The sequence below is a fragment of the Macaca thibetana genome, chromosome 4 (genome assembly GCF_024542745.1).
Source record: "Macaca thibetana thibetana isolate TM-01 chromosome 4, ASM2454274v1, whole genome shotgun sequence".
NCBI classification, from domain to species: domain Eukaryota; kingdom Metazoa; phylum Chordata; class Mammalia; order Primates; family Cercopithecidae; genus Macaca; species Macaca thibetana.
This window is the reverse complement of record NC_065581.1, coordinates 32,324,612-32,348,323: the sequence shown is the minus strand read 5'-3', so window position 1 is coordinate 32,348,323 and position 23,712 is coordinate 32,324,612. Positions and strand designations below refer to the sequence as shown.

Genomic DNA, 23,712 nt, shown 5'->3' with positions numbered 1-23,712 from the left:
CTACTGCCTGATAGAAACAGAAGTGCTGGGAGGCTTGAGAGAGAGACACGACCTTCCTGGCTAGGTGTGGTGGCTCAGATCTGTAATGCTAGCACTTCGGGAGACCAAGGCAGGATGACCAAATTCAAGGGCAGCCTGGGCGACGTGGTGATGCCCCATGTCTAAAGAACTTAAAAATTAGCCAGGCATGGTAACACACACCTATAGTCCTACCTTCGTGGGAGGATGGCTTGATCTCTTTGACCCCAGGAGTTCGAGGCAGTAGTGAGCTATGATTGCACCACTGCACACCAACCTAGGTGACGGAGTGAGACCTCATCTCCAAAAAACCAAACCAAAACAAAAAACCTTCAAAAAAGAAAAAAAGCTTGACCTTCCCTCCCTCACCCTTCACAGACCCATGGAATCTGAAACTCTGGCGTTGGGGCCACCTGGCATTAACAAGCCTTCTGGGTGATTTCTAATATGTTCAAGTTTGAAAACCAGGGTCAGAACTTTTAAACAAGTGCAAGTTTCCAGCTAAAATGAATTATATGTACGTCAAGGTTGCAGAAATAGTTGAAGAAATTTTTTTTCTCCAGCTTATTTTTTTCTTTTAAAACACAGGGAAGGGCCAGGCACAGTGGCTCACGCCTGTAATCGCAGCACTCTGGGAGGCCGAGGCGGGCGGATCATGAGGTCAGGAGTTCTAGACCAGCCTGGCCAACATGGTAAAACCCCAACTCTACTAAAAATACAAATATTAGCCGGGTGTGGTGGCACGTGCCTGTAATCCCAGCTACTCAGGAACCTGAGGCAGGAGAATCACTTGAACGTGGGAGGCGGAGGTTGCAGTGAGCCGAGATTGTGCCACTGCACTCCAGCCTGGGCGACAGAGCAAGACATTTCAAAAACAAACAAACACACACACACATACACAGGAAAGACTGGGAGAAGTGGCAGAAGACTGAAAGGGGAAAGAGCTTGTTTGTACCAATGGGACAAAGTGGGTCGACTGTGGGCACACTGCTTATGAGTTAGCTCTACTCTGTGAGGAAACTTTTTTATTTTTTATTTATTTATTTATTTATTTTTTGAGATGGAGTCTCCCTCTGTTGCCCAGGCTGGAGTGCAGTGGTGCAATCTTGGCTCACTGCAACCTCCACCTCTCTGGTTCAAGCAATTCCCCTACCTCAGCCTCCTAAGTAGCTGGGATTACAGTTGCCTACCACCATGCCCAGCTAATTTTTTGGCATTTTTAGTAGAGATGGAGTTTCACCATGTTGGCCAGACTGGTCTCGAACTCCTGACCTCAGGCAATCCGCCCGCCTTGCCCTCCCAAAGTGCTGGGATTACAGGCGTGAGCCATCCCACCCAGCCAAGGAAATTTTTTTTTTAATAATAAGTTATTTTAAAATTGGGGCAAGTCGACTGGGCATGGTGGCTCACGCCTGTAATCCTAGCACTTTGGGAGGCTGAGGCAGGGGATCACTTGAGGTCAGGAGTTCGAGACCTGTCTGGCCAACATGGTGAAACAGTGTCTCTACTAAAAATACAAAAAATTAGCCAGGTGTGGTGGCAGGCACCTATAATCCCAGCTACTCAGGAGGCTGAGGCAGGAGAATCGCTTGAACCTGGGAGGCAGAGGTTGCAGTGAGCTGAGATCGTGCCACTGCACTCTAGCCTGGGCTACAGAGTGTGACTCTGCCTCAAAAAAAAAAAAAAAAAAAAAAAAAAAATCGGGGTAAGTGGTATCAATCTAAAATATAATAATTAAAAAGGTCAGAATCTAGGCCAGGCACTGTGGCTTACAGTGTCTCACACCTGTAATTCCAGCACTTTGGGAGGCCAAGGCAGGCGGATCACCTGAGGTCAGGAGTTCAGGACTATCCTGGCCAACATGATGAAACCCCGTCTCTACTAAAAATACAAAAATTAGCTGGGCGTGGTGGGTCATACCTGTAGTCCCAGCTATTCAGGAGACTGAGGAAGGAGAATCGCTTGAACCCGGGAGGCAGAGGTTGCAGTGAGCCGAGATCATACCACTGCACTCCAACCTGGGAGATAGAGCAAGACTCTGTCTTAAACAAACAAACAAACAAAAAAGGTGAGAATCTAGTGTTGTTGTCTTTGTTTTAGAGATGGAGTCTTGCTATGTTGCACCAGGTTAGATTCAGACTCCGAGGTTCAAGGAATCCTCCTGCCTCAGCCTCCTAGAGTAGCTGGGGCTGCAGGCATGTACCACTGTGCCAGGCTTAGAATCTAGTTTAAAGAGTTCATCCAAGTGCAAATGTTGAGGAAGTGGTCCACTTAGAGGCGCAGATTCCAAAGAATAGAAGTCCGTGTTCGAAAATGTAGAAGTTTGAGATCATTTATATAGACATAAAGTTTATGGAAGCTTAGCAGAATTTCAACATCATTTTATAGTAAGGTTTATTGCATAGTTACAATGATCTGATTAGTCAAAATTTTTTTTCTTTTTTTGGTGGGGGAGGGAAAGGTGTTTTTTGCATTCCACACTGAAGATGCAATAGTCGTGGGATCTTGGGTGCCATCTGGTCTGAGTCAGTTATGGGACAATAAAGGAGGTAGTTAATCTACAACAAAGCTCAGTGATTGGAAAGGAGGTTTCATTAAAGAACAAGAGCAATGAGGAAGAGAGTTTATTTATTTATTTATTTATTTATTTATTTTTTGAGACAGAGTCTCGCTCTGCCGCCCAGGCTGGAGTGCAGTGGCGTGATCTTGGCTCACTGCAAGCTCCGCCTCCCGGGTTCACGCCATTCTCCTGCCTCAGCCTCCCGAGTAGCTGGGACTACAGGCGCCCGCCACCTCGCCCGGCTAGTTTTTTTGTATTTTTTAGTAGAGACGGGGTTTCACTGTGTCAGCCAGGATGGTCTCGATCTCCTGACCTCGTGATCCACCCGTCTCGGCCTCCCAAAGTGCTGGGATTACAGGCTTGAGCCACCGTGCCCGGCCGAGGAAGAGAGTTTATAAGAAGCAGAATTGCAAACATGCTACATGACTCAGGCTCCAAGGCTTAACTTCCCCCTTGGCATAAACTTAGAGACCTGAAGTTTTGTTTTCTTTTTACAGTGGACTTTGCAAATCATAGCCTGGTGAGTACCCACTGGATCAGCAGCCAAAATCTAGCATGAAACCCCTTCCCCAACATCCCCTTACACCTTGCACGGCCCTCCTTCCCTTCACACATCCATCCCCACTCCCAGCCCCTTTCCTTAAGATCAAACTAGCTCAGGCTGTTTCTGTCTTCTCAGCTGTCCCTTAAGTAAGGGAAAGAGACAGTAACAATGAACACTGACCTGAACAGCAAATACCAGCGACCAGGGACCATGGATACTTTTTGCTAATGTAATCCTTCCAACCAAAAGTCATGACAAGGAAGGAATAGGAAAAAATCAATGACTTTTTTTTATTATTTTTTTGAGACAGGGTCTTACTCTGGCACCCAGGCTGGAGTGCAGTAGCATGATCACAGCTCACTGCAACCTTGACCATCTGGGTTCAAGCAATCCTCCCACCTCAGCCTCCTGAGTAGCTGGGACTACAGGCACGTGCCACCAAGCCCAGCTAATATTTTTATTTTTGTAGAGACAGGGTCCCACTATGTTGCCCAGGCTGGTCTTAAACTCCTGGGCTCAAGTGATCCTCAACCACCCCACCCACTCGGCCTCCCAAAGTGCTAGAGTTAGAGGCCTGCCCACCCATAGCCATCTAATAATTTTTGCCCAAGAAAGGATTGGGAAGGAAGATCAAAGCAAAGGCTTGGACATCTTTTCAACAACAACAAAAAAAACACAACAGACTCAAATTATCACAGTAGAAGAAGTATAGGTCTTCCTTTTCCTAATATTTTAGGATTTTTTTTTTTTTTTTTTTTTTTGAGACAGAATCTTGCTCTGTTGCCCAGGCAGGCTGGAGTGCAGTGGCATGATCTCGACTCACTGCAGCCTCCACATCACGGGTTCAAGTGGTTCTCCTGCCTCAGCCTCCTGAGTCTTTGGAATTATAGGTGCCCATCACCACACCTGGCTAATTTTTTGTGTTTTTAGTAGAGATGGGTTTTCACCATGTTGACCAGGCTGGTCTCTACTAAAAATACAAAAATTAGCTGGGTGTGGTGGCATGCACCTGTAGTCTCAACTACTCGGGAGGCTGAGGCAGGAGAATTGCTTGAACCCAGGAGACAGGTTGCTGTAAGCCAAGATCGCGCCACTGCACTCCAGCCTGGTGACACAGCAAGACTCTGTCTCAAAAAGAAAAAAAAGAAAAAAAAGAGGCCAGCCACGGTGGCTCATGCCTGTAATTCCAGCATTTTGGGAGGCCGAGGCGGGTGGATCACCTGAGGTCAGGAGTTCAAGACCAGCCTAGCCAACACAGTGAAACCCCTGTCTCTACGAAAAATACAAAAATTAGCCAGGCATGGTGGTACGTGCCTGTAATCCCAGCTACTCAGGAGGCTGAGGTAGGAGAATCACTTGAACCCAAGAGGGGAAGGCTGAAGTGAGCTGAGATCACGCCACTGCACCCCAGCCTGGACAACGGAGAGAAACTCTGTCTCAAAAAAAAAAAAATTCTGTTTAAAAATACAAAATTAGCTGGGCATGGTGGCACATACCTGTAATCCCATCTACTTGGGAGGCTGAGGCAGGAGAATCACTTGAATCCAGGAGGTGGAGGTTGCAGAGAGCCGAGATCGCACCATTGCATTCCAGCCTGGGCGACAAGAGCAAAACTCCATCTCAAAAAAAAGGTGGCTAGAGGCAGTGGCTCATGCCTGTAATCCCAGTACCAGTACTTTGGAAGGCCAAGATGGGCAGATCACTTGAGCCCAGGAGTTTGAGACCAGCCTGGAAACAACATGGCAAGACCTCAGCTCTACAAAAAATTTAAAAATTAGCTGGGGCAGTGGCCCACACCTGTCATTTCAGCTACATGGGAGACTGAGGTGGGAGGATCACTTGAGCTCAGGAGGTAGAGGCTGTAGTGAACCAAGACCACACCACCGCCCTCAAACCTGGGCGACAGAGCAAGACCTTGTCTCAAAAACAAACAAACAAGAAACCCACAGCACATTAGGTCAGATACTTTTATAAAAAATTTTTTTAGGCCTGGCACAGTGGCTCACACCTGTAATCCCGGCACTTTGGGAGGCCAAGGCGGGTGGATCACAAGGTCAGGAGATCCAGACCATCCTGGCTAACACAGTGAAACCCTGTCTCTACTAAAAATACAAAAAATTAGCTGGACGTGGTGGCGGGTGCCTGTAGTCCCAGCTACTCGGGAAGCTGAGGCAGGAGAATGGAGCGAACCCGGGAGGCGGACCTTGCAGTGAGCCGAGATGGTACCACTGTACTCCAGCCTGGGCAAGAGAGCAAGACTCTGTCTAAAAAAAAATTAGAGTGAAAAAATAAAAAGACTGATGAGTCTGTGTTTCAAAAAAACTCTCCAAACCCCCAAACTGTTTTAAACTTTTTCCTCTACTCTCTCACTCTCTCCCCTCAGCCCCATTCACACACACACTTTTTTTTTTTTTTAAGACGGAGTCTTGCTCTGTCGCCCAGGCTGGAGTGCAGTGGCGCAATCTCGGCTCACTGCAAGCTCTGCCTCCCAGGTTCACGCCATTCTCCTGCCTCAGCCTCCCGAGTAGCTGGTACTACAGGTGCATGCCACCACACCTGGCTAATTTTTGTATTATTAGTAGAGATGGGGTTTCACCATGTTGGTCAGGCTGGTCTCAAACTCCTGACCTCGTGATCTGCCTACCTCGGCCTCCCAAAGTGCTGGGATTACAGGTGTGAGCCACTGTACCCGGCCTAAACTTTTTTTTTTTTTTTTTGAGACAGAGCCTCGCTCTGTCACCCAGGCTAGAGTACAGTGGCACGATCTCAGCTCACTGCAACCTCCGACTCCCGGGTTCAAGTAATTGTCCCACATCAGACTCTCAAGAGTAGCTGGGATTACAGGTGTTCACCACCACACCCGCCTAATTTTTGTATTTTTAGTAGAGATGGAGTTTCTCCATGTTGGCCAGACAGGTCTCGAACTCCTGACCTCACATGATTCACCCGCCTTGGCCTCCCAAAGTGCTGGGATTACAGGCATGAGCCACCGTGCTAAACAACACACTTCTTGTAAAGACAGGGTCTCACTCTGTCACCCAGCCTGTAGTGCAGTGGTGCAATCATGGCTCACTTCAGCCTTGACCTCCCAGGCTCAAGCAAACCTCCCACCTCAGCCTCGCGAGTATTTGGAACCACAGGCGCGTGCCACCACACCTGCTAATTTTTGTATTTTTTTGAAGACATGAGGTCTCGCCATGTTGCCCAGGCTGGTCTTGAACTCCTGGGCTCAAGCAATCCACCAACCTCGGCCTTCCAAAGTGCTGGGACTACAGGTGTGAGCCATGGTATCTGGTCTGAATATTAAGTGATATTAGGGAATTAAATTTACTTTTCTCAGGTATAATGGTATTGTGAATATGCAGATAAACATCCTATTTTTTGGAGATGCATGCTCACATACAAAGGGATAAAATGTCATAATCTCTTTAACATACTTCGAAATGATCCTACCAAATATAAGTACATACACATGCTAATATCATTGTTTGCCAATTTTCTTTTTTCTTCCTTTTAGAGACAGGGTCTTGGTCTGTCGCACAGGCTGGAGAGCAGTGAGTGGCACAATCATGGCTCTCTGTAGCCTCAACCTTCTGGGCTCAAGCCATCCTTCCATCTCAGCCTCCCAAGTAGCTGGGACTACAGGTGCTTGGGACTACAGCTAATTTTTTAACTTTGTAGAGAAGCAGTCTCCACCCAGGCTGGCCTCAAACTCCTGCACTCAAGCACTCCTTCTGCCTTGGCCTCCCAAAGTGCTGGGATTACAGACATTAGCCACCACGCCTGACCAAAACTTTTAAAAGTTTTTTTTGTTTTGTGACAGTTCCTCTGCCTCTTTTAGAGGAAATCAACCCAGTGTGGAGCACAGGTATTCCCTGTGTGGCACCAGGAGATGGGACTTGCTCCCTGTTTCAAGGTGGTACCAGCTAATGCTGCAAGGCCCTTTGAAGAAGGCTCCCCCTTCCAGTTTATTATCTGCCATCAGTAAATAACTGGGGATTATCAGCTGACATCTTTATCTTCACTACATTCTTTAGAGTTTAAGACAGGCAACAGCCAGCCTAGAATGTGACCCACTTCCACCTGAGGTTCACCTGACTCGGGGCAATAAAGTTTAACATTTCAAGAGTCAGCAGGTACTTTAACCCTTAGGATAATTTGTTTCTTTATATAGTCTTTGGAAAATGACACAACAATTAAAAAAAAAGAAAAAAGGAAAAAGAAAAAAGAAAAAAAAAAACCGCCAGGCATGGTGGCTCAGAAGGCAAAGGCTGCAGTGAGCCAAGATGACGCCAGTGCACTCCAGCCTGGGCAACACAGCGAGACCCCGTCCCCCACAAAAACAAAATCATGGGAAAGTAGAATGCTAATGAAAAGAAAGTACTACAATAAACAAACTAACAGATGGACCTGAGATGCCAAAAGCCAGGTACCCCTGTATGCCATTGGGCAGCAGAGCTCATGATGGCTCTGTGGCTGTTCTGACTGCAGGTAACAAATCCACGTAACAAAGTAGGACGGGCACAGTGGCTCACGCCTGTAACCCCAGCACTTTGGGAGGCTGAGGCAGGCAAATCACAAGCTCAAGACCAACCTGATCAACATGGTGAAACCTCATCTCTACTAAAAATACAAAAATCAGCCAGACATGGTGACGCATGCACACCTGTAATCCCAGCTACTCAGGAGGCTGAGTCAGGAGCATCGCTTGAACCTGGGAGGCGTAGGTTGCAGTGAGCTGGTATCATGCTACTGCACTCCAGCCTGGGCAACAGAGCAAGACTCCGTCTCAAAAACAAAACAAACAAACAAACAAACAAAAAAAGCAACTCTGGAGTTGGAGCATCTCATTCCATCCTTCATGTTTCAAAACTTCCTTTTCATGTCACCTCTGATTTCTCTGCTCCACATTATGGATTATTTCTCCCTCCAACTCACTAATTCTGTAGTTGGTCTGCTGTTTATCTTGTTTATTGTGTATCTTTTTTTTTTTTAAGAGATGGGGTCTTGCAATATTTCTTTTTAGAGATGGGGGTCTCGAACTTCTGGGTTCAGGTGATCCTCCCACCTTGGCCTCCCAAAGTGCTGGGATTACAGGCATGAGTCACCACACCCAGCCCCCAAGCTACGTTCTTAAGATACTAAGAAATATTTCAGATGTCCAAAAATAAGAAACAAGAGGCCAGGCACATTACATATGTATACATACTAGTATGTAATGTTTACATACTACCAGTATGTAAACATATGTTAATTTTACATACTACTAATATGTAAACATTACGTATTACTAGTTGTTGGTTTGTTTTTTTTTGAGACAGTCTCACGCTGTTCCTCAGGCTGGAGTGCAATCTCAGCTCCCTGCAACCTCCACCTCCTGGGTTCAAGCAATTTTCATGCCTCAGCCATCAGAGTAGCTGAGATTACAGGCGTGCACCACCACACTTGGATAATTTTTGTATTTTTAGTAGAGACGGGGTTTCGCCATATTGGCCAGGTTGGTGTCAAACTCCTGGCCTCAAGTGATCCACCTGCTTCGGCCTCCCAAAGTGTTGTAATTACAGCCATGAGACACCGCACCCGGCCCCAAAAGCTTTTAAGGTTATTTCTGGGCTCTAGAATTTCCTCACAACCCAAATGATGCAAATTCCATCCATAAGTTGCTGGTGCAGGTTTGGGTGTACTCCACAAAGCCCGCAGCTCTGACTCTGGCCAATGCATAGAAATTTTACTCCTTGAACACTGACAAAAGAGCTCCAAGCAGCTCCTGGGTTTCTGTAGTGTGGCCGAAGCAGAGTAGAGATGGGGTTTCACCACGTTGGCCAGGCTGGTCCCAAACCGGACTTCGGGTGTAGAAGATGAGGTCAGAAAGTTGATGGAGCTAGACTGGGAGGGCCTTGTTGGGTGGCCCTTGTAAGATGGAGTCTTTTACTCTGAGTGAAATGGCAGCTATTACAGGATCTTCAGAAGAGGGGAGACATGACATGACTCCTGATTTGGAAGGAACCTTCCGGCTGCTGTGCGGAGAGAGCCTGTAACAGGGCAAAAGTGGAAGCCAGGAGACCAGGTAGGAGACGGCTGCGGTTGTCTAGGTAAAAGCCAATGGTGGCTCCCACCAGGATGGAGCAGCAGTAAAGGTGGGAGACACAGATCCTGCTATCATTTCTAAGGTAGAGACAGTATGATTTACTGACAAATTAGATGTAGCATGTGAGAACAGGACAGGAGTCAGGCAGATTCCCAGGGTCTAGCCTAAGCAGCTGGCAGGTAGAGGTGTCACCTCGAGGGCCAGCACACTGGCCAGTGGGTAAGGATTCCAAGGATTCCTGTCTCCCATTTCTGTGGGGAGACAGGCTGAGGCCAAGCCTTAGGAGGCTCACTGCCTACAGCAGCTGAAGTAGCAGGCCAGTCTCTATTAGAGTAACTGCAAGCTGGGGAGTTCAGCCTGGGGGGCTGGGAAGGAGGACTGTTTATTACTGAAGTTGCCCCACTCCTGGTATGGAAATGGGGCCTAAAGAAATGAGGAAAATAGCATTTTGGGGTTGAGGTCTTTCAGCATCACCACTGCGAGGGAAAAGAAGTTCACATGACCATGGGGTTGAGGTCTTTCAGTATCACCACTGCGAGGGAAAAGAAGTTCACATGACCATCTTCACCATGGCTGTAGCTCCGTCTTACACCCTAAACCTGGAATGGCACCCACCACACAGGGGAGGACTTGGACCATACAAAGGGCAGGGGAATGCAGAAGAGACCCTTGGGGACAAGAAATGAAACCAACAAAGCTGAGTGTGGTGGCATATGCCTGTTGCCCCAGCTGCTGAGGAAGCTGAGGTGGGAGGATCACTTGAGCCCAGGAATTCAAGTCAGGCCTGGGCATCAGAGCATGACTCTATCTCTTCATTTATTTAGAGACAAGGCTCACTCTGTTGCCCAGATGGCAGTGCAGTGGCACAATCATGGCTCACTGCAGCCTCAACTTCCAGGGCTCAAGCAATTCTCCCACCTCAGTCTCCCAAGTAGTGGAACCACAGGCATGCCAGCACACCTGGCTAATTTTTAAATTTTTTTGTAGGAACTAGATTTCACCGTGTTGCCCAGGCAGACTGGTCTCAAGCTCCTGGGTTCAAGAGATCTGCCCACCGCTGCCTCCCAAAGTGCTGGGATTGCAGGCGTGAGCCACCGCACTAGGCATCTTTTTTGTTACAGACAGGATAGGCCGGGCTTGGTGGCTCAAGCCTGTAATCTCAGCATTTGGGGAGGCCAAAGCAGGTAGATCATTTGAGTTCAGGAGTTAGACACCAGTCAGGCAATATAGTGAAACCTTCATTGTATAAAAAAATTTAAAAATTGGCCGGGCACGGTGGCTCAAGCCTGTAATCCCAGCACTTTGGGAGGCCGAGACAGGCGGATCACGAGGTCAGGAGTTCGAGACCATCCTGGCTAACACGGTGAAACCCTGTCTCTACTAAAAAATACAAAAAATAGCCGGGCGAGGTGGCGGGCGCCTGTAGTTCCAGCTACTCGGGAGGCTGAGGCAGGAGAATGGCGTAAAAACCCGGGAGGCGGAGCTTGCAGTGAGCTGAGATCTGGCCACTGCACTCCACCCTGGGCGACACAGCGGGACTCCGTCTCAAAAAAAAATTTAAAAAAAAAATTAGCTGGGCATGGCCAGGCACAGTGACTCACCTGTAATCCCAGCACTTTGGGAGGCTGAGGCAGGCAGATCACAAGGTCAGGAGATTGAGACCATCCTGGCTAACATGGTGAAACCCCATCTCTACTTAAAATACAAAAAAATTAGCCGGGCATGGTGGCCGGCGCCTGTAGTTCCAGTTACTCGGGAGGCTGAGGCAGAAGAATGGTGTGAACCTGAGAGGTGGAGCTTGCAGCGAGCTGAGATTGTGCCAGTGCACTCCAGCCTGGGTGACAGAGCAAGACTCCGTCTCAAAAAAAAAAAAAAAAAAAAAAAAAAATTAGCTGGGCATGGTGGAGCACCTGTAGTTCCAGCTACTTGGGAGGCTGAGGTGGGAGGATCACTTGAGCCCAGGAGATCAAGGCTGCAGTGAGCTGTAATCTTGCCACTGTACTCAAGCCTGAGCAACAGAGTGACACGCTGTCTCAAAAAGAAGAGAGGGTACGCCGGGTGCAGTGGCTCACATCTATAATCCCAACACTTTGGGAGGTGGGTGGATCACTTGGAGTCAGGAGTTTGAAACCAGCCTGGCCAACATAGTGAAACCCTATCTCTACTACTCAAAAAATAAATAAAAATAAAAAAGAGGTTATCTATTTACAAACGAGGAAATTGTTATGGGAATGACTGAGGAACTTAGCCAAAGTTAACCTAGCAGTAAGTGTTCAGTCTGGCTCCTGAATCTTTTTGAAACAATCTCACTCTGTCACCCAGGCTAGAGTGCAGTGGTACCATCTTGGTTCACTGCAGCCTCCACCTCTCAGGTTCAAGCGATTCTCACGCCTCAGCCTCCTGAGTAGCTGGGATTACAGGTGCATGCCACCATGCCTGGTTAACTGTATGTATGTATGTATGTATGTATGTATGTATATATTTTGAGATGTAGTTTCATTCTTGTTGCCCAGGCTGGAGTGTAATGGCACGATCTCAGCTCACTGCAACCTCTGCCTGCCAGCTTCAGGTGATTCTCCTGCCATCAGCCTCCCGAGTAGTTGGGATTACAGGCGCATGCCACCACACCTGGCTAATTTTTTTTTTTTTTTTTTTTTTTTTTTTTTGGTATTTTTAGTAGAGACAGGGTTTCGCCATGTTGGCCAGGCTGGTCTTGAACTCCTGACCTTAGGTGATCCACCCGCCTTGGCCTCCCAAAGTGCTGGGATTACAGGCGTGAGCCACCACACCCGGCCCTAGTTGTATTTTCTGTACAGGCAGGGTTTCGTCATGTTGGCCAGGCTGGTCTCAAACTCCCGGCCTCAAGTCATCCACCTGCCTCAGCCTCCCAAAGTGCTGGGATATAGGTGTGAGGCACCACGCCAGGCTAGGCTCCTGAATCTTGACCAGTCCCTTATACTTCCTCTGTGATACTGTCATTTTAAACAGTCAAGTGTCATACAAATAGAACTCCTGATATATACTACCCAGACATACCCATCAGCTTATAAAAATACATTCCGAAGGTTTTTTTCCTTTTTGAGACGGAGTCTCGCTTTGTCACCCAGGCTGGAGTGCAGTGGCACAACCTTGGCTCACTGCAACCTCTGCCTCCTGGGTTCAAGCAATTCTCCTGCCTCAGCCTCTGTAGCTCAGCAGCTGAGATTAGACACATGCTACCATGCTTTGCTAGATTTTTGTATTTTTAGGGGAGACGGAGTTTCACCATGTTGGCCAGGCTGATCTTGAACTCCTGACCTCATGTGATTTGCTCACCTCAGCTTCCCAAAGTGCTAGCATTACAGGCATGAGCCATCTCACCCAGCCGGAAGTCTTTTTTTTTTTTTTTTTTAGGATGAAGTCTCCCCCTCTTGTTGCCCAGGCTGGAGTGCAGTGGCATGATATCGGCTCACTGCTACCTCCACCCCCCAGGTTCAAGCAATTCTCCTGCCTCAGCCTCCCCAGTACCTGGGACTACAGACACACGCCACCACGGCTGGCTAATTTTCACATTTTTATTAGATACGGGGTTTCACCATATTGGCCTGGATTGTCTCCAACTCCTGACCTCGTGATCCACCCACCTTGGCCTCCCAAAGTGCTGGGATTACAGGCGGGAGCCCGGCCCCTTTTTTGTATTTTTTTTTTTTTTTTTTTTTTTTGAGACGGAGTCTCGCTCTGCCGCCCAGGCTGGAGTGCAGTGGCCGGATCTCAGCTCACTGCAAGCTCCGCCTCCCGGGTTCACGCCATTCTCCTGCCTCAGCCTCCTGAGTAGCTGGGACTACAGGCGCCCGCCACCGCGCCCGGCTAGTTTTTTGTATTTTTTTTTTTTTGTAGAGACGGGGTTTCACCGTGTTAGCCAGGATGGTCTCGATCTCCTGACCTCGTGATCCGCCCGTCTCGGCCTCCCAAAGTGCTGGGATTACAGGCTTGAGCCACCGCGCCCGGCCTGTATTTTTTTTTTTTTTAATAGAGATGGGGTTTCACCATGTTGGCCATGTTGGTCCCAAACCCCTGACCTCAGGTGATCAGTCTGCCTCAGCTGCAATTACAGGCATGAGCCACCATGCCAGACCCTGAAGTTTTTTAATGGCCACAGATGAGTCTGGATGGGTGGACTCCAAATGAACTATAGGAAAATACATGAACAACAAAAAAAGTTGCAGGCCAGGCATGGTGGCTCTGGCCTAGAATCCTAGCACTCACTTTCAGACACCAAGGCTGGCGGATCACCTGAGTTCGGGAGACCAGCCTAACCAACATGGAGAAACCCTGTCTCTACTAAAAATTAGCTGGGCATGGTGGCACATAATCCCAGCTGCTCGGGAGGCTGAGGCAGGAGAATTGCTTGAACCCAGGAGGCAGAGGTTGCGGTGAGCCGAGATCGTGCCATCACACTCCAGCCTGGGCAACAAGAACAAAACTACGTCTCAAAAATAAATACATAAAGCCAAGCGTGGTGGCTCACACCTGTAATCCCAGCATTTTGGAAGGCCAAGGCAGGCGGATGGTGAGGTCAGGAGATGGAGACCATCCTGGCCAACATGGTGAAACCGCATCTCTAGTAAAAATACAAAAATTAGCTGGGTGTGGTCGTGCACACCTGTGTTCCCAGCTACTCGGGAAGCTGAGGCAGGATAATCGCTTGAACCTGGGAGGTGGAGGTTGCAGTGAGCTGAGATCACGCCACTGCACTCCAGCCTGGCAACAGAGCAAGACTCTGTCCCCTCCACCAAAAAAAAAAAAGTCACGGTAGAACACATGAAGAACTATTCTTTTTGAAAAATAAAAAATAAGCCAGGCACGGTGGCTCATGCTTGTAATGCCAGCACTTTGGGAGTCTGAGGTGGACAAATCACAAGGTAAGGAGTTCGAGACCAGTCTGGCCAACATGGTGAAACCCCCATCTCTACTAAAAATACAAAAAGTTAGCTGGGCGCGGTGGCGGGTGCCTGTAGTCCCAGCTACTCAGGAGGCTGAGGCAGAAGAATGGCATGAACCTGGGAGGCAGAGGTTGCAGTGAGTCGAGATCGCGCCACTGCACTCCAGCCTGGGCAACAGAGCGAGACACCATCCCAAAAAAACAAAGAAAAATGTTGTCTCCTGTGTCTGGTGGATCATTCAATTTTTATAAAGTTCAAAAGATACACAAAATTAAAATGATACATTGTTTAGGAATGCACTCAGTAAAACTAAGAAAAGCCAGAAGATGATATACCCAGTTAATTCTCCAAGTAGGAAGAAGAAAAAGTGAAACTGAATCACACAGGTTTGCTTCAAAGTTATTGGTAATGTTCTGGCACATTACTTGAGGTCAGTTCAAAACCACCCTGGTCAATATGGTGAAACCCCCATCTCTTTAAAATAAGGTGTGCAGCTGTAGCCCCAGCTACTGGGAACGCTGAGGCACGAAAACCACTTGAACCCCGGAGGGACAGGCTGCAGTGAGCCGAAATTGCACCACTATATTCCAGCCCAGCTAACAGGGTGTAACTGTCTCCAAAAAAAAAAAAAAAGGTGGCTAATTAGGTAGCCGTGTAGATACTTTACAATCATTAAAAAAGCTAAAATTTGGCCAGGCTCAGTGGCTCACACCTATAATCCCAACACTTTGGGAGGCTGAGGCAGACGGATGGTTTAAGGTGGGTGGATCACCTGAGATCAGGAGTTTAAGACCAGCCTGGCCAATATGGTGAAACCTTGCCTCTACTAAAAATACAAAAAATAGTTGGGGGAGGTGGCAGGTGCCTGTAATTCCAGCTACTCAGGAGGCTCTGAGGCAGGAGAATCACTTGAACTCAAGACGCAGAGGTTACAGTGAGGCGAGATTTTACCATTGCACTCCAGCCTGGGCAACAAGGGCGAAACTCCACCTCCCCTCCACCAAAAAAAAAAAAAAAAAAAAAAAAAAAAAAAAAACCTCAAATGATTGTCAAGTCTAGTGTATTATACATAATACTATGTCAACCAACCAAGAATCTCTAATATTAGGGTTAAGGTGGGGTACAGCCTAACTCTTAGCATTAACTCACAGGGCTTCACCTTTCACTTCCCTTAATCTTTTTTGAGACGGCTGACTGGAGTGCAGTGGCATGATCTCTGCTCACTGTAACCTCCAACTCCCTGGTTCAAAGCCATTCTGCCACCTCAGCCTCCAGAGTAGCTTGGGATTACAAGGCATGCATCACCACACCCAGCTAATTTTTGTATTTTTTTTTTTTTTTTTTAAGTAGAGATAGGGTTTCACCATGTTGGCCAGAATAATCTTGATCTCCTGACCTTGTGACCCACCCACCTTGGCCTCCCAAAGTGCTGGGGTTACAGGTATGAGCCACTGTGCCCAGCCCCCTCAATCTTTTTGTACCTTTTCACTGAGACCAAACCATGTCTTGTTTACTTTAAAATGTTTTATTAGAATTTTGATAAAAGCAAATACTTGTATATAAGACAAATACAGGAAATAGAAGCTCTCTACTTGAAGTGCCCCCTAATTTTCAGGCATTCTTCCCCCAATAAGGTGACAGCTGCTCACACAGGGTAATACAGGAAAGTTGTCAGTTCTTAGGATATGCCCAGCACCAGGCAGAAGATATTCTTTGTGTCAGCAAATTCCTGAAAATTCATAAAAAGAACATTAGAACCATATAGAATGTACCAATACAAATGAACGATTTCATGTCCTTTGCAGAAACATGGATGCAACCAAAGGCCATGATCCTCAGGTGAATCAATATACAACAGAAAACCAGATACCGTATGTTCTCACTTGCAAGTGGGAGCTAAATGTTGAGTATACACTGAACCCAAGTAACGAAATTGCACATAATACCCCCTAAATCTACAACAAAAGCTGAGGCTGGGCATGGTAGCTCACGTCTGTCAGTTCCAACACTTTGGGAGGCCAAGGCAGGAGAATCACTTAAGCCCAGAAGTTTGAGACCCAGCTTGAGCACCATAGTAGGACCCCATATCTACAGATTTTTTTTTTTTTTTTTTGAGACGGAGTCTCTGCCGCCCGGGCTGGAGTGCAGTGGCCGGATCTCAGCTCACTGCAAGCTCCGCCTCCCGGGTTCACACCATTCTCCTGCCTCAGCCTCCCAAGTAGTTGGGACTACAGGCGCCCGCCACCTCGCCCGGCTAGTTTTTTGTATTTTTTAGTAGAGACGGGGTTTCACTGTGTTAGCCAGGATGGTCTCGATCTCCTGACCTCGTGATCCGCCCGTCTCGGCCTCCCAAAGCGCTGGGATTACAGGCTTGAGCCACCGCACCCGGCCAGATTTTTTTTTTTTTTTGAGATGGAGTCTTGCTCTGCCACCCAGGGTGAAGCGCAATGGCGCCACATCAGCTCACTGCAACCTCCACCTCCCAGGTTCAAGCTACTCTCCTGCCTCAGCCTCCTAAGTAGATTACAGACAGGCACCTGCCACCACGCCCAGCTAATTTTTGTATTTTTAGTAGAGACAGGTTTTCACCATGTTGGCCAGGCTGGTCTTCAACTCCTGACTTCAGGTGATCCACCCACCTCAGCCTCCCAAAGAGGAGGCGATTACAGGCATGAGGCACCGCACCCATCCTCAAATTTTTAAAAAAAAAAAATTAGCCAGGGATAGGCTAGGCGAGGCTTGCGGTGAGCCGAGATCGCACCACTGCATTCCAGCCTGGGCGACAGAGCGAGACTCGTCTCAAAAAAAAAAAAATTAGTCAGAGATAGTGGTGCATGCCTGAGTCATTAGCTACTCCAAGGGTGAGGTGAGAGGCGAGCTTCCACCCAGGAGGTTGAGGCTGCAGTGAGCTGTAATTGCACCACTGCACTCCAACCTGGGTGAGAGCAAGATTGTCTCAAAAAACAGAAAAAAATTGTCAGACATTATGGCTCACACCTGTAATCCCAGCACTTTGGGAGACCAAGGTGGGCAAATCACCTGAGATCAGGAGTTCGAGACCAACATGGTGAAACTCCATCTCTACTAAAAATACAAAATTAGCTGGGCACGGTAGTGCATGCCTGTAATCCCAAGTACTCGGGAGGCTGAGAGGCAGGAGAATCACTTGAACCCAGGAGGCAGAGGGTGCAGTGAGCTGAGAATGCGCCACTGCAGTCTAGCCTGGGCGACAAAGCGAAACTCCATCTCAAACAAAAAATAAAAATACATGTTGTGGGCTGGGGGCGGTGGCTAACACCTGTAATCTCAGCACTTTGGGAGGTCAGGCGGATCTCTTGGTCAGGAATTCAAGACCAGCCTGGCCACCATGGTGAAATCCTGTCTCTATTAAAAATACAACAATTAGCCGGGCCTGGTGGCGCATGCCTGTAATCCCAGCTACTTGGGAGGCTGAGGCAGGAGAATTGCTTGAACCTGGGAGACAGAGGCTGTAGTAAGCTGATATGGCGTATCATATCATGATAAAGAGTGTACCACTGCACTCCAGCCTGGATGACAGAGCGAGTCTCAAAAAATACACAAAACGTGTTGGGGTGGGGCACAGTGGCTCACTGAGGCAGGAGATGAAGACCAGCCTGTGCACAAAGTGAGACCCTGTAATATAGTTTAGATCTGTCTCCCCACCAAATCTCATATTGAATTGTAATGGATCACTGGGATGGATTCTTCATGAATGGCTTAAGTACCATCCCGTTGATGCTGTGCTCATGACAATCAGTTCTCTAGAGATCAGTTTATTAAAAAGGTGAGGCAACTCCCAGCCATTGCTGCTGCTCTGGCCATGCTACATCCCTACTTTTCTCTGTACCTTATGCAATATAAAGTATCATGAGGCCTCCCCAGAGGCTGAGCAGATGCCAGCACCATGCTTCAAGTACATCCTACAGAACCATAGCCAATCAAACCTCATCATGTAAATAACTGGCCATAAAAACGTGAATTACAGGAGATTCTAGGCAGCATGAGGGTGGATCAGGTGGGTTCAAAGATCCTCAGAGAAAAGCTCAGAGACTCTAGTCCAACCAGATCATCATTACCACTCCAACTGAGCCAAAACAAAGGATAGTCACCATAGCAACGAAGGAGAACAGGCATGGCTCTCCACCTCTCCCAGCCTGAAGGTCAAGTCGCAGGAATCATTGTCTAAGCATGACAGCCATACAAATCTTCTTTCCACGAGGGGGAGGTTCCAAACCTTAGGCCTTCACTCAGGTTAGTGCAGAATCTCTGTGAAGGAGCATTGTCCCTGGCTGGGCTTCCAGAGCTCACATTCTAACAAGGTGAAAACAAGACAATTTGAGAATAAGCAGAATTACGGCTCTTCCATTGGTCCCTCTTAGAAACCCAAGTATCCAGTTCCCTAAATGAGTCAGAACTTAGTTTTGACATCATGACCAGCATCAGAGACTCTAGTCTGTGAAATCATCATTCCCAATTAGGGAGATCTGGATCAAGGGAAGCCCTTCTGGAAAGAGATCTATCTAGTACATTCAAACAAAACACAACAGTCCTAATACATATTGGTCTAACAAATGAGTCCAAGAACGGACGTTAGAAAGGGAGTAGTAGAAAGTAATTTAAAACTGCAGAGAACAGCTCCTCTGGGAGGTCTCAGTGTACTCCTAGTTTACAGTAGAAATGAGTGGAGGAGTCAGGTTACCCAGCCTTCAACAAAAATACGGGGATTTATTAAAACGTAAAAATACAGGCCAGGTAAGGTGGCTCACGCCTGTAATTCCAGCACTTTGGGAGGCCGAAGCAGGTGGATGACCTGAGTTTGAGACCAGCCTGACCAACATGGAGAAACCCCGTCTCTACTAAATACAAAATTAGCAAGGAACCGTGGCACAAGCATGTAATCCCAGCTACTCTAGAGACTGAGGCAGGAGAATCGCCTGAACCCAGGAGGCAGAGGCTGCAGTAAGTGTAGATCATGCCACTGTACTCCAGCCTAGGTAACAGAGTGAGACTCTCCCCCGGTCCCCCAAAAGAGTAAAAACACAACGGTCACAAGGAAAATGATGTAAACCAAAAAGTAGTCTCTAGAAAGTTACCAACACCAGGCGCAGCGACTCACCCCTGTAATTCCAGCACTTTGGGAGACAGAGGCAGGAGGACTGTTTGAGCCCAGGAGTCGATACCAGCCTGGACAACATGGTAAAAGCCCGTTTCTGTAAAAAAAACTAAAAGTTAGCCAGGCGTGGTGGTTAGCACGTGCCTGTAGTCCCAGGAGGCTGAGGTGGAAAGACCACTCGAGCCCTGACGGCGGATGCTGCAGGGAGATCCTGGTGTTGCGCTCCAGCCTGGGCGACGGAGCAAACAGTCTCAAAAACAAAATAGCAATAACAAATACAAGGGTCACCAGCTGTGGTACGTGGATAGCTCAAAAAAGAAAAAAGTGGCAGGGCGCAATGGCTCACGAGGTCAGGAGATGGAGACCATCCTGACCAACACGGTGAAACCCCTTCTACTAAAAATACAAACATTAGCCGAGTGTGGTGGGGCGGGCCTGTAGTCCCAGCTAGTCGGGAAGCTGAGGCAGGACAATCGACTGAACCCGGGAGGCGGAGGCTGCAGTACTGTGTTCTTGCCACTGCACTCCAGCCAGGGTGACAGGCAGACTGTCTCAAAAAAAAAAAAAAAAAAAAAAAAAAAGGCAGGGAGGCGCATAATGCCCCATGAACGAAAGCCTGCTTGGGAACAAAGCTTTCCCAAGAGGCACTCAAAAGGCTCTCGCACCTAATACTCACCTTTACTCAAGGATAACACAGCGATGAACATCTTACAATTCCTAACGGGGAAATGAAACACAGGAACAAAGGATTAGAGATCTTGGCCATGAACCCCTCGTTGAGCCCGGTCTAGGAATGTTGGACCGAGGGGCGGTCAGAGCGCTGCGGTGATGGCGTCAGCGACACACTCAGAGTCACCTGGGGTCATCATCACTCCCCTCCTCTCCCCGGGCAACCGTCACCCCCATTTTACAGTCACTCGCACAACCCCACTCACAGTTGTGATGTCGCAATTAGTTAGCAGGGGCTGTGGCGCCGCTAGCCGAGTTCCAAGGAGAGGCACCAGAAACTCTACAGTGTGCAATGGTAGTTCACGCAGCTCGACTGGGGACCGCGCTCTCCTCCCTCGGCCAGGCCACGACGTACCCGTCCGCTGGCTGCTGCGCAAAGGCAGGGCAGGCCATTGGGATCCCCTGCTCCCCCTCACTCAACAGCAGGGCCTACAGCACGCGGTAGGAGAACATTACAGCTCTTCTACTAGCAACCCACGAGCCCACTCCGTAGAGAGAACTAAAATGGTGAGGCCGGGTCTATTTATAGCGGCGCCGGGTCGGGGGCCTGATGGGTATGGCTGTTTTCTTATCTGCCTGGCTAAACGCGCGGCATTTTCCCCATTGTTCATCCACATAGAACTACAACAAAGTGAAAGAAAGGCCAGGAAAGTATGTTTCACCCCCTTCTGGGCAAACATTCGGAGATGCTTTCTGAATTTTGAAAAACAAAAAACAGGGACCTGTCTGGCCAGGCGGAAGAAAGTCCCTGGCGCCAGCAGGCCAGCGGCAGCCGGATGCTGTTCATAAGCCGCTTCGCAGGAGCCCAAGGTCGCTTAATGACCTTGGGACTCCGCTGGAGCGCGCTCGCACCTGCGCCAGTTTAGGGTCCAGCTGTCCCAGTTTAGGGTCCAGCTGCCCCAGCTTAGGGTCCAGCTGCCACAGTTTAGGGTCCAGCTACCCTGACACTCCGCACGCCGTTCCCCCAGCGAAATCTGAATTCGTCTCCCAGCTCGATCCCGCAGACTGTCAGGCTCCTTAAGCTTCAATTAACCAAAACAAAACAAAAACCAAAATCACAAAAGCCAGGTGGGGCGTAATAGGTCACTCCTGTGATCTCAACACTTTGGACAGGCCTAGACAGAGGATCACTTGAGGCCCGGAGTTCGAGACCAGCCTGGGCAAATAGTGACACCCAACCCCCGTATCTATTTAAAAAATAAATAAATAAATAAGAGCATTTTTGAAACTCATAAATCATTTCAAATCCCACCTTTCTGGACCCTTTCCTATCTCCCTCATTTATAAACGTGTATGATGTTTGGTGATGTGTGTTGTGTGTGTTGGTATCTTTTTCTTCATTTTTTTTTTTTTTTTTTTTTTTTTTTTTTGAGACAGAGTGTCACCCAGACTGGAGTGCAGTGGCGCGATCTCGACTCACTGCAACCTCCGCTTCCTCGGTTCAAGCGATTTTCCTGCCTCAGTCTCCCAAGTAGCGGAGATTACAGGTGCACACCGCCATGCCTGGCTAATTTTTATGTTTTTAGTAGAGTCAGGATTTCACCATGTAAGCTAGGCTGGTCTCGAACTCCTGACCTCAGATTATCTGCCTGCCTAGGCCTCCACAAAATGCTGGGATTACAGGCGTGAGCCACCAAGCCCAGCCTGATTTAGAGTAGATATCTCTAGGCTCAGTTTTGGGGAGGAAGTGTTAGGGACACCTAGCTGATATGTCAGGAAGAACACCTTCAGGAAAGGCTTGTGTGGGAGGACAACCCATTACCGTAATCTTCTCAGCTTTATGCTGTGCAGCCTTTTTCTCCTTTCCTCATATATTTGCTATTTTTTAGAGTATTCATGAAAAAGGACAAAGAGGCTACTGTTCGTAAAACCTAGGGTAAAACCATCATTTAGAACCGGACACGAACTACTAAATGCCAACGATATTCAGGCAGGCAGTGGGGGAAAAAATCTTTGGCTCCTAAACCATCACTTGTTGCTCTCTAATTTGACCTTGGATGCAGCTCAAGTGACCACTTCCATATGCTAAATTGTCAAAAAAGGTTCTAGAATACCTAATATAGAGGAGAATGGGATGAGGATTACAGAGGTGATACAAAGAACCTGACTCATCTTTCCTTTATGGCCATAGCCCCAAACTCTCATTCCTCCAGACCCTCACTTGGATAATTGCAGCTAGGGTGACCATAGCTGAAAATGTTAGTCTACCTCACATTTCTGCTCAAAACGATCTTAGAACTTTTGAAGTGAAGCTATTCAGACAAAATACTTTATTTTATTTTATTTTATTTTATTTTATTTTATTTATTTATTTTTATTTTATTTTTTTTTTTTTTTTGAGACGGAGTCTCGCTCTGTCACCCAGGCTGGAGTGCGGTGGCCGGATCTCAGCTCACTGCAAGCTCCGCCTCCCGGGTTCACGCCATTCTTCTGCCTCAGCCTCCCGAGTAGCTGGGACTACAGGCGTCCGCCACCTCGCCCGGCTAGTTTTTTGTATTTTTTAGTAGAGACGGGGTTTCACCGTGTTAGCCAGGATGGTCTCCATCTCCTGACCTCGTGATCCGCCCGTCTCGGCCTCCCAAAGTGCTGGGATTACAGGCGTGAGCCACCGCGCCCGGCCAAAATACTTTATTTTAAAAGGAGGCAACGAAAGCTAAATTAGTCTAAATAATTTGACTTGGTCACCCAAGTTGGGATTTGCAGAGCCATAGTCTGAACTTCCACTTCATTGTTGCTGTTTTGCCCATCCCGCAAGTTTTATTTTTTATTTATTTTATCTTTTTTTTTTGAGATGCAGTTTTGCTCTTGTTGCTCAGGCTGGACCGCGGTGGTGTGATCTCAGCTCACCACAACCTCCACTTCCCAGGTTCAAGCAATTCTCCTGCCTCAGCCTCCGTAGTAGCTGGGATTACAGGGATTCGCCACCAAGCCCAGCTAATTTCTTTCTTTCTTTCCTTTTGACATGCAGTCTCACTCTAGCCCAGGCTGGAGTGCGCTGGCATGATCTTGGCTCACTGCAACCTCCACCTCCCGAGTTCAAGCGATTTTCCTGCCTCAGCCTCCCCAGTAGCTGGGATTGTAGGCATCCACCACCATACCCAGCTAATTCTATTGTGGGTTTTTTTTTTTTTTTTTTTTTTTTTTTTTGAGACAGAGTCTCACTCTGTCACCCAGGTTTCAGTGCAGTGGTGCAGTCTTGGCTCGCTGCAACCTCTGCCTCCTGGGTTCAAGGGATTCTCCTGCCTCAGCCTACCGAGTAGCTGGGACTATAGGCTCGTGCCACCACACCTGGCTTTTTTTTTTTTTTTTTTTTTTTTTTTAAGTAGAGACGGGGTTTTGCCATGTTGGCCAGGCTGGTCTTGAACTCCTGACCTCAGGTGATCCACCGGCCTCGGCCTCCCAAAGTGCTGGGATTACAGGCGTGAGCCACGACGCCCAGCCAGCTAATTCTATTGCTTTTTGTGGAGATGGGGTTTCACCATGTTGGCCAGGCTGGTTTTGAACTCCAGACCTCAAGTGCTCCGCCCGCCTCAGCCTCCCTAAATTCTGGGATTATATGCATGAGCCATCGCACCTGGCCCATTTTATTTGATTTTAAAATTGTTTTTGTAAATTGACAAACTTCAGTTGTATATATTAGGTACAAAATAGTCATTAACTATTAACACAATATGGAGTAATTAAATCAAGCTAATTAACATATCACCGCAAATACTT

The 23,712-nt window shown here is 47.9% G+C and overlaps 3 non-coding genes across 3 annotated transcripts; all 3 read right to left on the bottom strand.

Moving 5' to 3' along the window:
- Positions 1-18,154: 18,154 nt before the first annotated feature.
- LOC126954116 (small nucleolar RNA ZL8) lies at positions 18,155-18,237 on the bottom strand. Its single transcript, XR_007725551.1, has one exon. It is a non-coding gene; the product is annotated as a small nucleolar RNA ZL8 (small nucleolar RNA).
- A 321-nt stretch (positions 18,238-18,558) lies between these two features.
- Positions 18,559-18,625, bottom strand: LOC126954057 (small nucleolar RNA SNORD52). Its single transcript, XR_007725508.1, has one exon. It is a non-coding gene; the product is annotated as a small nucleolar RNA SNORD52 (small nucleolar RNA).
- A 1,451-nt stretch (positions 18,626-20,076) lies between these two features.
- On the bottom strand, positions 20,077-20,139 carry LOC126954062 (small nucleolar RNA SNORD48). Its single transcript, XR_007725513.1, has one exon. It is a non-coding gene; the product is annotated as a small nucleolar RNA SNORD48 (small nucleolar RNA).
- Positions 20,140-23,712: the final 3,573 nt, after the last annotated feature.